The sequence below is a fragment of the Gobio gobio genome, assembly GCF_949357685.1.
Source record: "Gobio gobio genome assembly, chromosome: 10".
NCBI classification, from domain to species: domain Eukaryota; kingdom Metazoa; phylum Chordata; class Actinopteri; order Cypriniformes; family Gobionidae; genus Gobio; species Gobio gobio.
The window spans coordinates 55,865,397-55,889,401 of NC_137116.1; the positions used below are offsets into that span (position 1 = coordinate 55,865,397).

The window sequence follows — 24,005 nt, forward strand, 5'->3', positions numbered from 1 at the left end:
TAGAACGTGGTAAATTGTAGTAAATCATGCTAGAATCATGGAAAATCATTCTAGAACGTGATAAATCGTGGTAAATCAAGCTAGAATCATGGTAAATCATGCTAGAATCATAGTAAATCATTTTAACATCATGGTAAATCATTCTAGAATGAGGTAAATCGTGGTAAATCATGCTAGAATTATAGTAAATCATTCTAGAATGTGGTAAAACGTGGTAAATCAAGCTAGAATCATGGTAAATTGTGGTAATTCATGCTACAATGTGGTAAATCATGCTAGAATCATGGTAAATCATGCTAGAACGTGATAAATCATGGTAAATCATGCTAGAATCATGGTAAATCATTCTATAACATGGTAAATTGTGGTAAATCATGATAGAATCCTGGTAAATCATGTTAGAATCATGGTAAATAATTCTAGAATCTAATGAATTTTGGTATATCATGCTAGAATCATTGTAAATTATGAGAGAATGTGGTAAATTGTGGTAAATCATGCTATAATCATGGTAAATCATTCTAGAACGTGGTAAATCATGCTAGCATCATGGTAAATCATGCTAGAACCATGGTAAATCATGCTAGAACATGGTTAATTTTGGTTAATCAGATAGAAACATGGTAAATCATGCTAGAACATGGTTAATTTTGGTTAATCAGATAGAAACATGGTAAATCATTCTAGAACATTATAAATTGTGTTAAATCATGCTATAGACATGGTAAATTATGATAGAACATGGTACATTTTGGTAAATCATGGTAAATGATTCTAGAATGTGATAAATAATGGTAAATTAAGCTAGAATCATGGTAAATCATGCTAGAATCATGGCAAATCATGTTAGAACGTGGTAAATCGTGGTAAATCATGGTAGATTCATTTATAATTCATGTTAGAATCATGGTAAATCATGCTAGAATGAAGTGAATTGTAGTTATTCATGCTATATTCATAGTAAGTAATTCTTGAACATAGTAAATTGTGGTAAATCATGTTAGAATCATGGTAAAATATGTAAGAATCATAGTAAATCATTCTAGAATGTGGTAAATCGTGGTAAATCATGCTATAATCATGGTAAATCATGCTAGAATCATGGTAAATCATGCTAGAACGTGGTGAATGAAACATCATTGTAAATCATGCTAAATATGGTAAATTGTGGTAAATCATGCTAGTATCATGGTAAATCATGTTAGAATCATGGTATATCATGCTATAATCATGGTATATTATGCTAGAACGTGGTAAATTGTGGTTAATCATGCTAGAATAATGGTATATCATTTAGAATCATGGTAAATCATGCTCAAAGCTGGTAAAATCCTGCTAGAATGTGGTAAATCATGAAAAATAATGCTAGAATCTTGGTAAATCATGCTAAAATGTGGCAAGTCATGCTAGAATCATGGTAAATCATGCTAAATGTGGTAAATTGTGGTAAATCATGCTAGAATCATGGTAAATCATGTTAGAACATGGTAAATCTTGCTAGAAAGTGGTAAATCATGCTAGAATCATGGTAAAACATTCTAGAACTTAGTAAATCATGGTAAATCATGGCAGGATATGCTAGAACGTGGTAAATTATGGTAAATCATGCTTGAATCATGGTAAATCATTCTAGAATGTGGTAAAACATGGTAAATCATATTAGAATCATGGTAAATCATGCTCGAAGCTGGTAAAATATTTCTAGAATGTGGTAAATTATGCTAGAATCATGGTAAATCATGCTAAAATGTGGTGAATCATGCTAGAATCATTGTAAATCATGATAGAATATGGTAAATCGTGGTAAAGCATGCTATAATCATGGTATATCATGCTATAATCATGGTAAATCTTGCTAGAATCATAAGGTTATGCTAGAACGTTGTAAAATGTGGTAATCATGCTTGAATTATGGTAAATCATTCTAGAATGTGGAAAAACGTGGTAAACCATGCTAGAACGGGGTAAATCGTGGTAAATTATGCTAGAATAATGGTAAATCATGCTAGAATCATGGTATATCATGCTAAATGTGGTAAATCATGCTAGAATAATGGTAAATCATGCTAAAACATGGTCAATTGTGGTAAATCATGCTAGAATAATGGTAAATCATGTTAGAATCATGGTAAATCATGCTACAAGGTGGTATAATCCTTCTAGAATGTGGTAAATCATTGTAAATCATGCTAGAATAATGGTAAATCATGCTAAAATCATGGAAAAATATGTTAGAACATGGTAGATTGTGGTAAATCATGCTAGAATAATGGTAAATCATGTTAGAATCATGGTAAATCATGCTAGAATGTGGTTAAATCGTGTTAAATCAAGGTATAATCATGTTAGAATCATGCTAGAAGGTGGTAAAATCCTTCTAGAATGTGGTAAATTGTGTTAAATTATGCTTGAACGTGGTAAATCACGCTAGAATCATGGTAAATCACGCTAAATGTGGTAAATTGTGGTAGTTCATTTTAAAACATGGTAAATCATGCTAGAATCATGGTAAATCATGCTAGCACTTAATAAATCATGGTAAATCATGCTAGAATCATGGTAAATCATGCTAGCACTTAGTAAATCGTGGTAAATCATGCTAGAATCATGGTAAAATATGCTAGAATGTGGTAAATTGTGGTAAATCATGCTAAAATAATTGTGTATATAATGTTAGAATCATGTTAAATCATGCTAGAAGGTGGAAAAATCCTGCTAGAATGTGGTAAATCGTGGTAAATCATGGTAAATCACACTAGAATCATGGTAAATCATGCTAGAATCATGGTAAATCAAGCTAGATCATGGTAAATCACACTAGAATCATGGTAAATCATGCTAGAATCATGGTAAATCAAGCTAGAACATGGTAAATCATGCTAGAACATGGTAAATCATGTAAGAATCATGCTAGAATGTGGTGAATTGTGGTAAATCATGCTAGAACGTGATAGATCATGCTAGAATCATGGTAAATCATGTTAGGATCATGCCAGAATGTGGTGATTTGTGGTAAATCCTGCTATAAACAAAGTAAATCATTCTAGAACTTGGTAAATTGTGGTAAATCATGCTAGATTCATGGTAAATCATGCTAGAACATGGTGAATTGTGGTAAATCATGCTAGAATAATGGAAAAATCATGTTAGAATCATGGTAAATCATGCTAGAAGGTGGTAAATCATGTAAGAATCATGCTAGAATGTGGTGAATTGTGGTAAATCATGCTAGAACGTGATAGATCATGCTAGAATCATGGTAAATCATGTTAGAATCATGCCAGAATGTGGTGATTTGTGGTAAATCCTGCTATAAACAAAGTAAATCATTCTAGAACTTGGTAAATTGTGGTAAATCATGCTAGATTCATGGTAAATCATGCTAGAACATGGTGAATTGTGGTAAATCATGCTAGAATAATGGAAAAATCATGTTAGAATCATGGTAAATCATGCTAGAAGGTGGTAAAATCCTTCTAGAATGTGGGAAATCGTGTTAAATCATGCTAGAACTTGGTACATCATGCTAGAATCATAGTAAATCATGCTAAAAGGTGGTAAATTGTGGCAATTCTTGTTAGAACATGGAAAATCATGATAGAATGTGGTATATCATGTTAGAATCATGGTAAATCATGCTAGAATCATGGTAAAACATGCTAGCACTTAGTAAATCATGGTAAATCATGCTATTATCATTGTATATTATGCTAGTGTAACCGATGGCAAGTAATGATCACACTTGGTCCGACTACGCCACCGGGGCTTTAATACCCACGGACATAACTAAACAGCAACACAAGTTCTCTCTCGCTAATAAATGAAGAACATAGACGTGACCCTCAAGTACAACACTTTTATTAACAATTAGTACTAAAATTTATGAACAGGCGGAATATTCAAATTGCAAGTTGAGATGTCTAATCGTTAAATGTAATATTAAAATCAGGACCCTCAATCTGCATATATATGGTCAACCAAGCCTGCGGGAAGAACAGAGGAGAAATCACTAGGCCAAAGACCCACAGTTTAAACAGCACTCACCACACGTGTACATAAACCAACACATTTAAAAAAAGGTGTAGTGAATACTGCAAATGCCTCACACGCTCAATACCCATGCAGTGTTTGTAAACCTCATGCAGTGGAGAAAAGACCCAGGAGACCCCAAGAGGAAACTCCCACACAGGCTGGTTCCTAAAAACAATAGAAAGATGGGTTAAATTCCCCTTTAGCACATACAAATAGACCCTTAGCGGTTGGTACAAACAAAACTTAAGTAACAAAACAAATAATAACAAAGAAATAATTTCAAAACACACAATTCATAATAATCAAATTAAAACTTATGAAAAACAAGTAAATAAGGCATAAGCAAAACAGCAGGGCCTAGACATCAAAGGTCCATATGTACAGAACTCCACAGAGTAAGATCTGTCAACAGAAAACAAAAACATAACTTATTCTTCAACAAAATAAATAAAATAAACAATACATCAACACATAAAACACCAGTCATGGCCCACTCAACACAATCCTCTAAATCACTCAATTACACAAGAATTATAATAAACCTAATCTAATACGGACATACCTCTGCCGTAATCCAAGAGTGAACGAGAAATGTGGCACAATAGCTCAAACTAACGACGCTGCGTGATACGGTTTGTTGATGACACCGCAAACACGGCATGCCCGACTTGCATGCGATCATATAACACCCACGCGCTCACAGTCTTGCGTCGGGAGGGGTTCTCTCTACAATATAAGATAGATCATAAAAACAACGTCCTTATGCAAACTCCTATACACCTAAAATATAATGCTCCTACTTCGCTATGGCGCTTCAGGGTCACAACACCGGAAGAGGACAGGAAGAAATCAAACGTCAGGCAGTCACGCCACCTGCTGCCCTCCGCGGCATTTATAGGACAAAATAAACATATGCCCCACCCCGTACACCATCCTAATCGTCCACTTGGTTACAATTCACCCCCTCTTTCTGTGTCGACGCCCCGTCGGCAAATTAAAAGGAAAAAATTAAAATTACCTACATCCAGGGCCTAAACACAACTGTCACCCCCTCACTATGGCCAAGGAAAGACGAAGAAGTCGCAGCCCCGTTTGCACTACTCCCCACAGCCCGTGGCAAATGATGAGGGTTGGAATGCCTCCCTGCAGTTCCTCTTGCTGACCGGCGTAGGGGATTTTCTTCATTGTCTAATGCCTCACCACTTGCCGAAGGCGGCATCTCCACCAGCCGACCTAGACTCCTTTTCCAGCCATCAGGATGCAATACACCAGCAACTGACTCGGAGTGACCAGGTGAAGGAACAGCTGGAACGGTCACAGTGGCAGGCGTCCTCTCTTCCGGCAGTGGGACATAAACCCATCGTCCATCCTCCTGTTCTTCTTCATGGGCAACATTCTCAGATCGCAAAGTCTCAGAGCCCACACACGGCGAAACATACAAAGACAAAACGTCAGGCACAGGCTTCAACATAGTCCGATGTACTGTTTTTACTTGCGCCCGTTTATCTGGAGGGGCAATGGAATAAACCACTCCTTCGGTGGGTGCTCGGATTACCATATACTTTGTCGGGCTCCAAACGTCTTGTATTTTATTCCTACCTCGATTACTGTGGTCCCTTCGGTAAACTAACTGTCCTTCCTTTAAGTGACTGCTATACCCCCTCTGATCGTGCCTCTCCTTCCTCAGCTGGGCTGCCGCTTGAATCCTCTCCCGAGCGCCATCAAATGCCACTTGCAAACGTCCTCTATGCTCTGCCATCCAGTCCATTACGGTCCCTGCTGTCGGCTGTGGGACTCTTCCAAGGAGAAAATCAACTGGTAAGTTAGGTTCTTGGCCAAACATTAAAAAATGTGGGCACTCACCCGTTGTCTGATGTATTGTAGTGTTGTAAGAGAACAACAATTGGGGTAAGTAATTAGTCCAGTCGGCTTTTGCAGATTTGGGAAGTGTACAAAGGAGACTGTGCAATGTTCGATTGAACCGTTCACATTGGCCGTTACCTTGAGGGTGATAGGGTGTTGTACGTGTCTTTTGTATCCCATATAGGTTGCAAAGTTGCTGTATCAATGCCCCTTCAAAACTTCGACCCTGATCCGAGTGAATTCGGGCTGGGACACCAAACCGGCAAAACCATTCCCTCACCAACACATTTGCTACCGTGGGAGCCCGCTGATCATAAGTTGGGACTGCCTGCGTAAACTTTGAAAAAACATCAGTCATTATTAATACTTGCTCTTTACCATCTCTTGAACGTTCTAAGAGGGTAAAATCAATCGCTAAAATTTGATTTGGTCTTGCGGCAACCAAGTGCCCCATTGGTCCCTTCACCGGAGGATGTACTGGTTTAGCCAGAGTGCAGCGTTCACATTCCTCGCACCACTTTTTAACTGCTTTATACATTCCAGGCCAATAACACCTTGAACGCACTAGTTCGGTGGTCCGCTCAATACCTTGATGGCCGTGCCCCTGATGTAACTGTTGTAACACCTCCTCTTGTAATATTTCTGGCAATACTAATTGTAGAACCTCTTCTCCTCCATCAGGGCGAAAGGTCCTACGATACAAGACCTTATCTCTCTCTACCAGACGGTCCCATTGTCTCACCAATTCCAGTACAGACTTGCTCAACGTTTGCCGGTCGATGTAATCTGGCCTCTTTTTAGTTTGCCAAAAATTACCAAAAACAGCAATCATAGGATCACTTTTCTGAAGATCAGCAAGGTCACTCACAGAATAGGCTGGTAACACAGACATTTCTGACTGGTAAGCAACTACCGGTGTCTGGCCAATAGCCTGCTCCAATCGGGCTGGAACTGATGTCCCTGGAAGAAAGTGATCAACATGGGATGCTCCCTCCGGGACATGTTGTCTTGATAAGGAATCAGCATTCCTATTGGCCCGTCCAGGTCGATAACGTATAATATAATCAAAGGCTTCCAACTCGGCTGCCCACCGTAACTCTGTTGCTCCAAGTTTCGCCGTACTCAAATGGCTCAAAGGGTTGTTATCGGTCCAGACAATAACTTTATGGCCCAGCAAATATTCTCTGAATTTCTCCGCCATCGCCCATTTCAGGGCGAGAAACTCTAACTTCATGGAACTATAGTTTGGCATCCTCTTCTCAGTCCGATTCAATGTTCTACTTGCATAGGCAAGAGGCCTCACTTTCCCTTCTTGCTCCTGTGACAGCACTGCTCCCAACCCGTTCTGGCAGGCATCTACTTCCAAAATGAAAGGTAATGAAAAATTTGCATAAGCCAACACAGGGGTATTAGTCAGACACTCCTTCAACTCTTGAAAACTCTTTTCACAAATCAGGGTCCAGGCACTGCTTACAGGTCTCCGCGCACCCTTTTTGTCCTTACTTCCGCCCAGTTCCCCAATCAGATGGTACAATGGGGCTGCAATCACTGAGAAATCTTTAACAAATCGTCTGTAGTAACTGGCAAACCCTAAAAAGGATCTTAATGCTGCTACATCCGTTGGTCGAGGCCAGTTGGCTACAGCAGCAATCTTCTCAGGGTCAGTAGAGACCCCCTCATTGGATATCACGTGCCCCAGATATTTGACCTCCGTTTTGAAGAAACAACACTTCTCCAGTTTTACCTTAAGACCTTCTTGATGAAGCCGACTCAAAACCTTGTCCAACCGCTCCAAATGTTGATCTATAGAGCAGGAAAATACAATCACATCGTCTAGGTAAAGCAACAGAGTTTGGAAGTGCTGGGACCCAAACATGCGCTCCATAAGTCGCTGAAATGTACTTGGTGCATTAGATAACCCAAAAGGCATACGATTAAATTCGAACAGCCCAAATGGGGTACAGAAAGCAGTCTTACATTTGTCCTTCTCTTCAACAGGCACCTGATTGTAGCCACTTGCCAGGTCTAAAGTTGAAAACCAGCGAGCTCCTGAAAGGGCGTCAAGGGACTCCTCGATTCTAGGGAGAGGAAAAGCATCTCTCCGAGTCTTGCGATTAAGCTGTCGATAATCCACACATAGACGTAGAGCACCATCTTTTTTCTTAACTAAAACGATGGGGGATGCATAGGGGCTGCAACTTTCCCTTATTACCTGACTTTCTAAAAGCTGATTTATGTGTGCCTTTACAGCCTCATATTCAGCAGGTGGAATGCGCCTATATCTTTGTCTTACAGGGGCCTCATCCGTTAAGGGGATCTGATGACTAATGAGGGTAGTGCAGCCTAAATCTCCTTCGTGGGTAGCAAACACAGACTGATACTTTGTCAATAGGGCAATAACCTTACTCTGCTCTAATGCGGAGAGGGTGGACAAATCAACTGACTGTATCAGCTGCTGTGTTTTGCCAACTTGTCCTGCCTGCATACCAATCATAGCCTGAACTTCCCCAACCCCCAGTGAAAAGGGAACCTCCTCAACCCCAGCAGGTAAGCTAACTATTTGAGCTGACTTCAGAGTCCCTAAAGCACAGCGTGAAGGAACACGAGCATCCATACAGCTAACATTGATCACAGGAACATAAGCAGTACCCTTAAGCATCTGTACTACAGCAGGGACTACCAATACTCCAGCAGGAAGTGCAACATTAGAAAATGGCTCGAAAACAACAGTCTTAGACTGGGCTATTAGATGCTGAGAGCAGGTAGCCGCCACTAATTTCATGGTTCCCCCTGGTAAATGAACAGGGTACCTACCCCTAACTCTTGCAATCCCCGTGCCGGACCTAACAGAGGAGGGAGCATCCTGACAGAACTGGAGTGCCTGTTGCCACTCCTTGGGAGCCTGCTGGATACATGGGAGGCTGAAAAGAGAAGCACCATGCTGACTAAACAGCAAGTCATAACACTCACTAATAATGTTCATTCCCAAGACACCTGGAATATTTGTTTTTGACCACAAACTAGGAGTGTCTTTTACAACGAGAATCCCCTTATTTGGTATAACTTTCCCAAAAACCTCTACATTCACCTCAGCATACCCAAGATAGGGTATATCAAGCCCATTAGCAGCTCTAAGTTGTAACCAATTACAAGAATGGAGTTGTTCACTAAAATGTTGGAAAAAAAAACTCTCTGCTATTGTGGACACCATTGATCCAGTATCCAGAAGACATGGTACCCTGATCCCCCCAATAAGAACCATAACTGATGGACATGGCCCCACTAATTTCGGTACATTGAGGTGGCTTACCTCATTAGAATTACTTGAGTCAGAACTGTCCCCTCCTGAACCGTGACTCAGCGACTCAGAGGGAGTTAGTTTTCCGACAGCTGCTGCTGGGATCCTATCCTTTGTCTGAAATGAGACTGTGGTTGGGATTCAACCCGTTCGTTATCACAATGACTAGCAAAGTGGCCAGGTTGTTGACAACGCCTACACACGACTTGATTACGATGTACTGGAGGCCGCTTGTTAGGATTCTGCAACCGGGAAAGCTGTTCCCCTAGCTGATTTAATTGTTCTTGTTGTCGTTTCAACATTTCTTTTATTTCAGCCATTTCAGCCGAATAACTACCTGTACTAGAGGGGTTTTGTGTAGTGGATACATGTGTAGCACACAATGAGGGTACAGAATAACTCCGTGCCCGCCCTTCAACAGACATGCCTTCCCGCTCCCAGCGAATAGCCTCTTTACGGATATCTAAAAGTGTATAACTTGGATGGGCTCGGACAATTTGTTTCAACGCCCTTCGAAGGGCTGGATCGATGACATGTTCCACAAACTGGTCTCTCAATAGTATGGCAGAGTTAGGCATTGGAGCCGGGGCACTTTCCGACACCTCATTCATAAGTCTAAACAGAGCATGGGAATACTCCTGTAACGACTCACCCTCAATCTGTTTCCGGGAAAAGAACTTTTCTTGTAATGCAACATAAGACTGGGGGCAACCATACATTTCTTGGAGGATAGAAAGGATCCGATCTGGGTCCTCCCTTTCTGCTCTAGACCTATATTTAATTTCATTTTTAGCTTCCCCCTCCAAATGATCATATATAAAATAGGCTTGATCAACAGATATAAGGCCCCGGGCCCGCATACTAGCGCGGACCTCCTCTGCCCATTCTGCTATTCCAATTCCCACAGTACCTCTAAAGACAGGACACTTCCTCTCCCTGGGCACATACAACATGCGGTCATGGAACCCATTAGCCTGAACTGAAGATCTGGAAACATCAGAAACAACATTAGTAGATTCAGTTCTTATAGGAGCAGTCTGAGCCTGTAACAGGCGTTGATTATCAGTTCTTAGCTGTTGAACTAAGTCCCGCAGCTCTTGCAACTCAGTGTCCATAGTCTCCTCCCGAAACTCTTGCAACGGCGCCTCCATAGTCACCAGGCACAGATCCCTCCGTCGTCCTCAATAGAAACGATCTCGCAGCGAAACACCTGCCCGCTGAATGGTTATAGGCCGCTGCTGTTTTGCCACAAAATAGAAAAAAAAAAAAAAGAGAAAACAGAAAAAAAAACTACAACAACAACAACAACAACCGCCAGGGATAAAAAAAACAATGTGTAGTTGCACCTGAAAATCACGTCCTGTTCCACACAAGCATACCCTGCCGACCTACGCCAAATGTAACCGATGGCAAGTAATGATCACACTTGGTCCGACTACGCCACCGGGGCTTTAATACCCACGGACATAACTAAACAGCAACACAAGTTCTCTCTCGCTAATAAATGAAGAACATAGACGTGACCCTCAAGTACAACACTTTTATTAACAATTAGTACTAAAATTTATGAACAGGCGGAATATTCAAATTGCAAGTTGAGATGTCTAATCGTTAAATGTAATATTAAAATCAGGACCCTCAATCTGCATATATATGGTCAACCAAGCCTGCGGGAAGAACAGAGGAGAAATCACTAGGCCAAAGACCCACAGTTTAAACAGCACTCACCACACGTGTACATAAACCAACACATTTAAAAAAAGGTGTAGTGAATACTGCAAATGCCTCACACGCTCAATACCCATGCAGTGTTTGTAAACCTCATGCAGTGGAGAAAAGACCCAGGAGACCCCAAGAGGAAACTCCCACACAGGCTGGTTCCTAAAAACAATAGAAAGATGGGTTAAATTCCCCTTTAGCACATACAAATAGACCCTTAGCGGTTGGTACAAACAAAACTTAAGTAACAAAACAAATAATAACAAAGAAATAATTTCAAAACACACAATTCATAATAATCAAATTAAAACTTATGAAAAACAAGTAAATAAGGCATAAGCAAAACAGCAGGGCCTAGACATCAAAGGTCCATATGTACAGAACTCCACAGAGTAAGATCTGTCAACAGAAAACAAAAACATAACTTATTCTTCAACAAAATAAATAAAATAAACAATACATCAACACATAAAACACCAGTCATGGCCCACTCAACACAATCCTCTAAATCACTCAATTACACAAGAATTATAATAAACCTAATCTAATACGGACATACCTCTGCCGTAATCCAAGAGTGAACGAGAAATGTGGCACAATAGCTCAAACTAACGACGCTGCGTGATACGGTTTGTTGATGACACCGCAAACACGGCATGCCCGACTTGCATGCGATCATATAACACCCACGCGCTCACAGTCTTGCGTCGGGAGGGGTTCTCTCTACAATATAAGATAGATCATAAAAACAACGTCCTTATGCAAACTCCTATACACCTAAAATATAATGCTCCTACTTCGCTATGGCGCTTCAGGGTCACAACACCGGAAGAGGACAGGAAGAAATCAAACGTCAGGCAGTCACGCCACCTGCTGCCCTCCGCGGCATTTATAGGACAAAATAAACATATGCCCCACCCCGTACACCATCCTAATCGTCCACTTGGTTACACTAGAATGTGGTAAATTGTGGTAAATCATGCTAGAATAATGGTAAATCATGCAAGAAGGTGGTAAAATCCAGCTAGACTCATGGTAAATTATGCTAGAACATGGCAAATCATGCTAGAATCATGGTAAATCATGCTAGAACGTGATAAATCATGCTAGAATCATGGTAAATCATGATATAACATGGTAAATTGTTGTAAATTAAGGTAAATCATGCTAGAATCATGGTAAGTCATGCTAGAACATGATAAATCATGCTAGAATCATGGTAAATCATGATATAACATGGTAAATTGTTGTAAATTAAGGTAAATCATGCTAGAATCATGGTAAGTCATGCTAGAACATGATAAATCATGCTAGAATCATGGTAAATCATGATATAACATGGTAAATTGTGGTAAATCGTGGTAAATCATGGTAAATCATGATAGAACATGGTAAATTGTGGTTAATCGTACTAGAATCATGGTAAAGTATGCTAGAACGTGGTAAATAATTCTACACTTGATAAATCGTGGTAAATCATGTTAGAATCATGTTAAATCATGCTAGAAGGTGGAAAAATCCTGCTAGAATGTGGTAAATCGTAGTAAATCATGCTAGACCATGGTAAATCACACTAGAATCATGGTAAATCATGCTAGAACATGGTAAATCGTGGTAAATCATTCTATAATCATGGTTAATCATGCTAGAATCATGGTAAATCATGCTAGAATCATGGTAAATCAAGCTAGAACATGGTAAATCGTGGTAAATCATGCTAGAATCATGGTAAATCATGCTAGAATGTGAAAAGTCATGCTAGAATCATGGTAAATCATGTTAGAATCGTGCTAGAATGTGGTGAATTGTGGTAAATCATGCTAGAATCATGGTAAATCATGCTAGAACGTGATAAATCATGCTAGAATCATGGTAAATCATGTTAGAATCATGCTAGAATGTGGTGAATTGTGGTAAATCCTGCTATAATTATAGTAAATCATTCTAGAACTTGGTAAATTGTGGTAAATCATGCTAGATTCATGGCATGCTAGAACACGGTAAATTGTGGTAAATCATGCTAGAATAATGGAAAAATCATGTTAGAATCATGGTAAATCATGCTAGAAGGTGGTAAAATCCTTCTAGAATTTGGTAAATCGTGTTAGATCATGCTAGAACGTGGTAAATCATGATAGAATCATAGTAAATTATGCTAAAAGGTGGTAAATTGTGGTAAATTGTGGTAATTCATGTTAGAACATGGTAAATCATGTTAGAACATGGTAAATCATGTTAGAATCATGGCAAATCATGTTAGAATGTGGTAAATCTTGTTAGAATCATGGTAAATCATGCTAGAATCATGGTAAAACATGCTAGCACTTAGTAAATCATGGTAAATCATGCTATAATCATTGTATATTATGCTAGAATGTGGACAATTGTGGTAAATCATGCTAGAATAATGGTAAATCATGCAAGAAGGTGGTAAAATCCAGCTAGACTGTTGTTTATCGTGGTAAATCATGCTAGAATTGTTGTAAATCATGCTTGACTCATGGTAAATCATGCTAGAACATGGCAAATCATGCTAGAATCATGGTAAATCATGATAGAACATGATAAATCATGCTAGAATCATGGTTAATCATGATATAACATGGTAAATTGTGGTAAATCATTGTAAATCATGCTAGAATCATGGTAAGTCATGCTAGAATCATGGTCAATCATGATATAACATGGTAAATTGTGGTAAATCATTGTAAATCATGCTAGAATCATGGTAAGTCATGCTAGAATCATGGTAAATCATGATATAACATGGTAAATTGTGGTAAATTGTGGTAAATCATAATAGAATCATGGTAAGTCATGCTAGAACATGATAAATCATGCTAGAATCATGGTAAATCACAATATAACAGGGTAAATTGTGGTAAATCGTGGTAAATCATTTTAAAATCATGATAGAACACGGTAAATTGTGGTTAATCATGCTAGAATCATGGTAAATTATGCTAGAACGTGGTAAATTGTGGTAAATCATGCTAGAATCATGGTAAATCACGCTAAAATGTGTTAAATCATGGTAAATTATGCTAGAACGTTGGAAATTGTTTTAAATCATGCTAGAATCATAGTAAATCATGATAGAATCATGGAAAATCATGCAAGAATCATGGTAAATCATTCTAGAACATGGTAAATTGTGATAAATCATGGTAAATCATGCTAGAATCATTGTAAATAATTCTAGACCTGATAAATCATGGTAAATCATGCTAGAACGTGTTAAATTATGGTAAATCATGCTGGAATTATGGTAAATCATGCTAGAACGTGTTAAATTATGGTAAATCATGCTAGAATCATGGTAAATCATGCTAGAATTTTTTATAAATTAATGTTAGAATCATGGTAAATCATGTTAGAACTTATTCAATCATGGTAAATCATGCTAGAATCATGGTAAATCATGCTAGAATTATGGTAAATCATGTTAGAATGTGGTCAATCGTGGTTAATCATGCTAGAATAATTTATAAATCATTTTAGAATCATGGTAAATTATGCTAGAACATTCTGAATTGTGGTAAATCATGCTAAAATCATAGTAAATAATTCTAGAACATGGTAAATTGTGGTAAATCATGTTAGAATCATGGCAAATCATGCTAGAATCATATTAAATCATTCTAGAATGTGGTAAATCGTGTTCAATCATGCTAAAATCATGGTAAATCATGCTAGAACGTGGTGAATTGTGGTAAATCATGCTAAAATCATGGTAAATCATTCTAAATGAGGTAAATTGTGGTAAATCATGCTAGAATCATGGTGAATCATGGTAAATCATGTTAGAACATGGTAAATCATGCTAGAACATGGTAAATAATGCTAGAAAGTTGTAAATCATGGTAAATCATGCTAGAATCTTGGTAAATCATGCTAGAACTTTGTATATCGTGGTAAATCATGGTAGAATCATGGTAAATTATGCTAGAACATGGTAAATTGTGGTAAATCATGCTAGAATAATGGTAAATGTTATAATCATGGTAAATTATGCTCGAAGCTGGTAAAATCCTGCTAGAATGTGGTAAATTGTGGTAAATCATGCTAGAATCATGTAAATCATGCTAAAACGTGCTAAATCATGCTAGAATCATGGTAAATCATGATAGAACATGGTAAATTGTGCTATAAGCATGCTAAATCATGATAGAACGTGGTAAAATGTGGTAAATCATGCTAGAATCATGGTAAATCATGCTAGAATCATGGTAAATCATGCTAGAATCATGGTAAATCATGATAGAACATGGTAAATTGTGGTAAATCGTGCTAGAATGATGGTAAATCATGCTAGAATCATCCTAAATCATGCTAGAACGTGATAAATCATGCTAAAATGTGATAAATCATGGCAATTATGCTAGAACGTGGTAAATTGTGTTAAATCATGTTAGAATCATGGTAAATCATGTTAGAATCATGGTAAATCATTCTAGAACGTGGTAAATCATGCTAGAATCATGGTAAATCATTCTAGAATGTGATAAATTGTGGTAAATCATGCTAGAATCATGGTAAATCATGCTAGAATCATGGTAAATCATACTAGAATCATAGTAAATTATTCTAGAACATGATAAATCATGCTAGAATCATGGTAAATCATTCTAGAATGTGATAAATTGTGGTAAATCATTCTAGAATCATGGGAAATCTTGCTAAAATGTGTTAAATCATGCTAGAATCATGGTAAATCATATTAGAATGTGGTAATCATGCTTGAATCATTTATAAATTATGGTAGAACATGGTAAATCATGCTAGAATGTGGTAAATTGTGATAAGCTGTGATAAATCATGAAATTATTCCCTTTCAGTGCCTTAACATGCATCTCAACGACATAAAACTCTCACAACGAAATGCGCGTACACGGGCAAAACTGTTGTGGGGTAAAACTGTTGTGGGGTAAAACTGCTGTGGGGTAAAACTGTGGCTCTGCAGTCAGACCCTTCTCAAAGCAGCATATAATAAGATATTTTGGAATGACTGCGAGCACCGAAGGCTGGCTGGGATCAACTGGACGGGCAAAATTACAGTGCATGCAGCTCAACCTCTGTGCTAAATGAGGGACATGATCTTCTCAGACAAGGAAATGACCGCGGATCAGCTGGCGGTTCTCAAGATCTGCTTGGAAAAGGCAACCGGGCACAAATTGTCCGAGAAATGTATTCTGAATTTTAATGAGGTGGCATAGGCTATCTTGGCTCGGGGCTCATGCGAATCCTGTGTTCTCTATCTGTGCTTTGCAGTTGTGCGGTAGATGATGGTGTTCTGTGTTGGATTGTCAGACTCTTTAATGTCGAATCCGTATCCAGTTGACTGTGGGCCATCTCTGAGATTTGATTTCTTCAGGGCTTTGATGCAGCTTTTATTGCTAGTATAGAATACCTCCCTCTAGCTTAAGTGCCACAGAGCTTCGTAATGAAGATGTTAGCGTCTGAATTTTGCAGAAATTTGCATGGAAACACGCCGAGATCAATGCAGCGTTGCCTGCAGCACATTGAAATTCAACTCTGGAGTTTGCCTGTGTTAAACTTTCTGGGAATAGCTCTGAGGGATGGAGGTTTCCGCTTAAAACTAACAAACATCACATGTTTAAATAGGCCTGCATGTCTACATACTAAGCTCATGCTTTTAAGGTGATGAGACACGGTAACTTTTTGAGCAATGTTGCTAAGGCACTTTCCCCTTGAGAATGGGCAGCACATTTCCATCTGGATACCTTAGATCGGTCGTGGGCCCTTGAAGGATCATGTGACACTGAAGACTGGAGTAATGATGATGCATTCAGCTTTGATCACAGGAATACATTATGCTTTTACAATATATTCACATAGAGAACAGTTATTTTAAATTTTAATATTATTTCACAATATTACTGTTTCACAATATCACCTTAAGCATGTTGTTATATCATTGGTATGGTGTTTTGGGTGGTTGCTAGGTCCAATTTTAAGTAGTACTAAAACTTTTTGGTTTCTGAATACTGAGTGGTTGCTAGGGTGTTGCTAAGGTATTTTGAGTGGCCGTAAGAATGTTATATCATTGGTGTGATGTTATGGGTGGTTGCTAGGAGATCTTGTTGCTTACGGGTCCAATTTTAAATAGTACTCAAACTTTGTGGTTTCTAGGGTATTCTGAGTGGTTGCTAGGGTTTTGCTAATCAGTTGCTATGCTTTGAGATTAGTCGTGGGCCCTGAGTCTCACCTAGTTGTTCGTCTGTCCATCCGTCTGTCTATCCATCCGTCCATCCATCCGTCCATCCATCCGTCCATCCTTCCGTCTGTCAAATGTCTGTCCGTCCGTCCATCCATCTGTCAGTCCGTCAAATACGTCCATCCATCCGTCTGTCCGTCCATCCATCCATTCATCCATCCGTCCATCCATCCATCTATCCATCTGTCCGTCAACTATCATGCCATTTAGCAACATTATTAATGATATTCTAATATGTATCTAGGCTTGCTGCAGTGTTTCATACTGTACCAGCCACTGAGCGAACGCACAATATAACATAACTTTCATCGCACTCAAAGGTATTTTTAGTGTCAAACAGAACTTCATTACCCACCAATTTTAATTTGTCAGATAAAGGGACATGTATGAGTATGTGAATTTAAGTGATCAAATGCAACTAACAATGTTCAATTTCAGGGATGAAGGAGGCAGAATGTTAGCCTGGCTCCGCCCTCCTCCGTACTTCCACTCAATTTTCATTTTCCTTCAGTACTCCGTCTGGGATTGCGGTATATTCTCTGGTTTTCTCCAGTCAAATTTTAACCGGTCCAATCAGCGAACAGAGGGAGTGGCTGAGAACGATGACGTTGATGTTGTACGCTAGTTTGAGATAACATACGTCATGACCAAAGGTTAGCGATTGGTTATGGCAGATCCAGAGTGGCTCTGGGCAGATCCAATAGTTTTAAATACCAACAGAGTTCATCGCCTTCAAGGAAGTTAACGCTTGTCAATGGATAGTGGCCAGACTCTCTGAACACATGAAATGTAGAGAGTCTGGTAGGACCAGGCTAGTGGAATGTAACTTTAATCGTAAAATAAACATGAAACTGAAAGGAGCGGCAGCGGCCGACTGTGGCATACAAGCATAATAAAAACACAACGTAAAATGTCCCATGCTCTCGACCCGCCCGGCTGGAGGTGAATACGACAACTCCCATGATTCCACGTCTTTGTTATTGTTTTAGAAAAGTGACCTCTAGTGGCAAAACCCTGCATACTGTGCCTTTTAAGCAACAACAACAACAACAACAAAAACAACAAAAAATATTTATATAATTTATTAGTTTCCTTATGATTTGGGGGTGAAATATGACTCTGACATGTTCTTGACAGGTTTTGTGAGTTTCATCCTTGTTCTAACCAATTAATTTCATTTTTTTGACGAGTGGGAGTCAAAATCAGTGAGCCACTTTGCTTAAAAATTCATCATTCTCCCTGAAGCATCCTCATGTCGTTCTCATTCAAGACTTGGACAGATTGGACAGCAATTTCAATTGCTGTTGAAACTATAACTCACTCAGCGGGAGTGTGTTCTTCTGTGGAGGAACACGGGTGCTGGAGAAAAGGTCGACAAAAGGCAGTGTGTGTAAGAGAAACGACGCCTGCGGACTCTAAACGTCGCTTTTTGTGTGCTTCATTGTTCCATTGAGCAGCGTTGTAATAAATCAATGTCGAATGTGGCCTCCTGAGCGCTCTATATTATGGAAGATGTCTGACATAGCGTTTGTGTGAGTGTGTGTGTGTGTATGTGTGTGACTTACTGTACAGGGGAAAAGACACTTCTCTAGGCTGGAGATTCAGGTGACTTTTGCGCTGGAATCTGGCAGGGACTTGGACTACACTATAGGTAAAAATATGTCTGGCCATTTGACAATATTCTGTATGTCTCAATATTTACAGTATGTACTCAGAAGTTTGTTTAATGTAAATGTAAGGAATAAATTAAAGGGAACATATCATGTCAATATGTTCTCTAAATGTAAATGTCTAAGCACAGTTGTATTAGTGACACTCCAATGTTTGAAGTGTCAATTTCCAACAGAGTTCCATAACTTTTTTAATTAATTTTACATACAAATTACTTAAAGTTTGAGATAATAAATCTTGTGAAAGTGATTTTATGTTTAAAACAAGAACAAATATCAGCCAATGGGTTCATAAAAATCAACTTAATTCGAATGTAAGTAATTTTCATACCCAATAACAGATATTTGTTCTTGTTTTAAGCATAAACTCGCTTAATTTTCTTTCATTTTACATGGCAATTAAATGTCTCTTGATTTAAGGATGTATCAGGAACATAGACCACCAACAAGCTTTCTCCAGATGACCCGGTCCTGCGCTAATCGTTCTGGCTGCCCCCACTTATGCCCATTCTTCTCAGGTCTGCCTCCAGATGACAGCGCCAGGTGTCTCTCTTCCTCCTCCCTTTGGGGTTCCAGGTGAGGGCTTGTCTTGTGACACTGTCTGCAGGCCTGCGGATGGTATGTCCAATCCCACAACGTTCCCTAAAGGTTCTTTAAAGGTCCAGAACTTTTAAAGAACATTAGGGACCTTCCTAAAACGTCCTCTTTTGGTTATGAAAGTGCTGTAGTTCAAGGTTCCTGATATGACTTTAGGGGGACGTTCCATTTGGGTTATTCTATGGTCACACCGAATGTTCCCACATTGTCCTCTGTTGGTCATATAATAACGTTCCTGATATGACTTTAGGGGGACGTTCCATTTTGGATATTCTATGGTCACACGGCAACGTTACAAAGAGGACATTTGGGACATTAACAGAACGTTCCCGCATGGTCCTCTGTTGGTCATATAATAACGTTCCAGATATGACTTTACGGGGACGTTCCATTTTGGATATTCTATGGTCGCACAGAACGTTCCCACATGATCCTCTGTTGGTCATATAATAACGTTCCTGATATGACATTAGGGGGACGTTCCATTTTGGATATTCTATGTTCACACAGTGTCCCAAATGTCATCTTTGTAACGTTGCTAACATAACATTCCCACATGGTCCTCTGTTGGTCATATAATAATGTTCCCAATGTGACTTTAGGGGGACGTTCCATTTTGGATATTCTATGGTCACACAGAACGTTCCCACATGGTCCTCTGTTGGTCATATAATAACATTCCCAATGTGACTTTAGGGGGACGTTCCAAATTGGTTATTCTATGGTCACACAGCAACGTTACAAAGATGACATTTGGGACACTAACATAACATTCTCGCATGGTCCTCTGTTGGTCATATAATAATGTTCCCAATGTGACTTTAGGGGGACGTTCCATTTTGGATATTCTATGGTCACACAGAACGTTCCCACATGATCCTCTGTTGGTCATATTATACATTTCCCAATATGACATTAGGGGGACGTTCCATTTTGGTTATTCTATGGTCACACAGAACGTTCCCACATGATCCTCTGTTGGTCATATAATACATTTCCCAATATGACATTAGGGGGACGTTCCATTTTGGATATTTTATGGTCACACCGCAACGTTACAAAGAGGACATTTGGGACACTAACATAACATTCCCACATGGTCCTCTGTTGGTCATATAATAATGTTCCCAATGTGACTTTACGGGGACGTTCCATTTTGGATATTCTATGGTCACACAGAACGTTCCCACATGGTCCTCTGTTGGTCATATAATAACGTTCCCAATGTGACTTTACGGGGACGTTCCATTTTGGATATTCTATGGTCACACAGAACGTTCCCACATGGTCCTCTGTTGGTCATATAATAACGTTCCCAATGTGACTTTAGGGAGACGTTCCATTTTGGATATTCTATGGTCAAACCGCAACGTTACAAAGATGACATTTGGGACACTAACATAACGTTCCCGCATGATCCTCTGTTGGTCATATAATAACGTTCCCAATATGACTTTAGAGGGACTTTCCATTTTGGTTATTCTATGGTCACACAGCCACGTAACAAAGAGGATGTTAACGGGACGTTCTCATACGGTTCCGTTAGTCAGATGAGGATGTTTAATTTGGGATCTTCAAGTGCTCAGTCTCTACACTACATTCCCATAACCTTTGCAGGACCTTTAGGGGACCAACCTAGAATGTTTGGTCCTATTTAGGTCCTTCCATCACGTTTACTGAATGTTTTCAGAACATGTTTGTGTGAATCAATGTACACTTTGCTGCTTTGCAAATGAGGGTCAGTAAAACACAGGATTTACACAAAAGTTAATTCTCAAAGATGGAACAATACCAACCCTTCGGGTTTCTGTTTTGTTCATTGCCACAGTTCTTCATTGCTGATCTTGTCTGGTCAACGGATCTTGAGGATCCTTCTGAAGTAGGTGTTGACGAGAACCTGGATTCTCTTCATGGTAGTGGTGGTGTTCCTCCAGTTCTCAGCTTTATACAGCAATATGATGTTGAAGACCCTGGTCTTGGTTTTGATGCCAATCTCAGAGGATCGCCAGACGTTCTTCCGTTGGAGGAAAGCTACTCTCGCTTAGCTGATTCTTGTTCTCACATGTTCATCTGTCCCCTCATAAGGGAAGCTGTCCACTTCGTCCAGCGCCTCCTCTCCACGCGTGATGGGTGATGCACTGGCTGTGTGAATCTTTAGTACCTTGCTCTTATCTCTGTTGATGTTGTGTGACAGATGAATCGTTGAATCCAGTCGAATTGGCTTGTAATGAATGAAGGATTGCAAATATAGTCATTTTGCAAGCAATATTCACAATGTTGCATCCTATCAAAGATATCAGAATCAGTACAAAACGATTGTGAAGCTGTTTTCTGTCTTTTTGGCCCACAAACACAATCATCCTGGCATTATGTTTTTAGCTAAAGCTACAGGGGACCGTGAAGGCAGGTGAGCACTTTGTGGTTCTGCTATATTCACAACAATATGTCCTTTAGAACAGGATATGGCACACAACAGCGTTCTGTATAACAGTTCTGTTCTTTTCTGTGCCAAGAGGATTTTTCTCTCATTAGCACATCAATCCACATAATCTGCAGCTCATACTGGGGCGCTAGCGCACTGTCAGGCTCGACAATAAGAAGGAATGGCTGTTTTCCTAACAGCGTAGTTTCTTATTTTGAAACAAATGGCAACAAGCTGGAGGAGAAAGACGTTGCCATTTTAAGCCGCAACAACAGGCTTCAAACATGATCCATCAGTCAGCGCCGCACATTTGTTCACGTCTCTCTCCTGAACGCCTCTCAAACTTCTGTCAGCGTGCCACAACTGTCAGTTACCTGTGGGGAAACGTCGAGACAAAGACGGCGGGGACGAGTCAACTGGAATTCACCGGTCAATCAATCACACGTGGGAGTTTAGGGAAGGCAGAGTTGATCTGGAGCGACTCGTTTAAAAAGCCATTAGTGTACAGTGGTGGGTTGCCTGTCAGATGGGAGTGTAATTGATGTGAATGAGCGGGTGATTAGTACAATGCTCGTATATCATCCCATCTTGCTCCCGTCGCAGCTCCCCACCGGTCAGCGCGCGGGACAGTGGGACATCGAGATTGTGGTTTGGGTCATTTAAGGTCTGCTGAGATAAGAGGACACACACTTATACACCCTAATAGCACTTTGATTCTTTCCACAGCTGGAAACGGCGGATCTCGCTCAGAACTGGTCTGACGTACAAGAGAGCTGAATGACGTATCTCAAGGTAAGAAGAACAGCTTTTATTTGAAAACATTATCAATGTCTTTACTGCCACATTAGATCAAATTAATGCATCCTTGCTGAATAAAAATCTTACTGACCCTAAACTTTGAATGGTACGCTGCGTCCCAATTCGCACACTATCCGTCCTATATAGTATTCGAAAATAGAATTAGCATTTCTCAAATCGTAGTATGTTGAAAAGAGTATCCCAAGGATTCCCGGATGGGCTACTATTTCCGGTCATAATCAGAAGTGCAGATCCGCACACACTCTAACGGCTGATATTACCCACAACCCATTGCGAGTTGGACGAAGATTTGATTAGAACTACAAACGCAGATAAAATGTGTTAAAAAACTACAAACATGGCGGATGTGCGAGTCCGACGGTTAAGTAGAGAGGTTTAGATAAAGAGGTTTGAGTGAGCAATTATCATTATTTAACCTGATGAAAAGACATTGATTCAATGTTATACACATTATATTTAATCTCCAGCAGCATTGTGAACTTTTGTAATTATACGTTTGGCCGTTAACTTTTAAATGCATCATTACATTTAAACTGCAAACACATGAGGAGAGTCTCCGCATTAAAGACCCACGACAGATCAACATGATACTACATTTCTCTCCGATACGGTAGGAAGTAAAACTGAATGTGACGATTGACAGGGCAGTTTGAACAGTGATAAGATGCATGTAACTAATAAACAGTGTCCGTTAAAGACGACAAAGTAGTATTGGTGCGTTCAAGTCATATCGTAAAGATCGTATTTACTAGTTGAACGCACATGAACGTCACCCCGAAGTTGTAAATACCAGTGGGAAGTTGGGGATGTTCTTTAAGCCCCGATCTGTACGAGTTGGGGTGTGTTAGTGAGAAACATAGCTTAATCAATGGATCCAACGTCTGTAGTTGAATATAACGGGTATTTAGCAGTGACACTGTCAGGCTTTGTCATTTACAACAAAGGAAGCTAGCAATGTAATATAGCAATTAGCCTAATATATAACGATACAGTTTACAGAGGCTTCATAGATTCATTGAAACTCACCTGATGCGCATTCTTTGTTCTTCATTTTCTATAAGCCGAGTTAACAAGACATATTGTACATCTTTACACTTTTCATAATCAATATACCTGAGATGAAATTTAAAAATAACATTATAATATTTAAACATAAACAAGAACTCTGAACCATACAGAAAATGCTTTCACACTAGAAACGATTGTTCAGTTTGATCCTGATTGAGACTACCTCTTTTTGTACACACACACACACACACACACACACACACACACACACACACACACACACACACACACACACACACACACACACACACACACACACACACACACACACACACACAC

General features: G+C 39.5%; 2 long non-coding RNA genes across 2 annotated transcripts; both read right to left on the reverse strand.

Moving 5' to 3' along the window:
• Nucleotides 1-3,843: 3,843 nt before the first annotated feature.
• Nucleotides 3,844-4,872, reverse strand: LOC307132391. The gene is made up of 3 exons (XR_013817288.1): nt 4,833-4,872; nt 4,595-4,758; nt 3,844-4,434 (listed from the first exon to the last, which is right to left on the reverse strand). It is a non-coding gene; the product is annotated as an uncharacterized lncRNA (long non-coding RNA).
• Nucleotides 4,873-10,720: 5,848 nt separating this feature from the next.
• On the reverse strand, nt 10,721-11,749 carry LOC307132221. The gene is made up of 3 exons (XR_013817269.1): nt 11,710-11,749; nt 11,472-11,635; nt 10,721-11,311 (listed from the first exon to the last, which is right to left on the reverse strand). It is a non-coding gene; the product is annotated as an uncharacterized lncRNA (long non-coding RNA).
• Nucleotides 11,750-24,005: the final 12,256 nt, after the last annotated feature.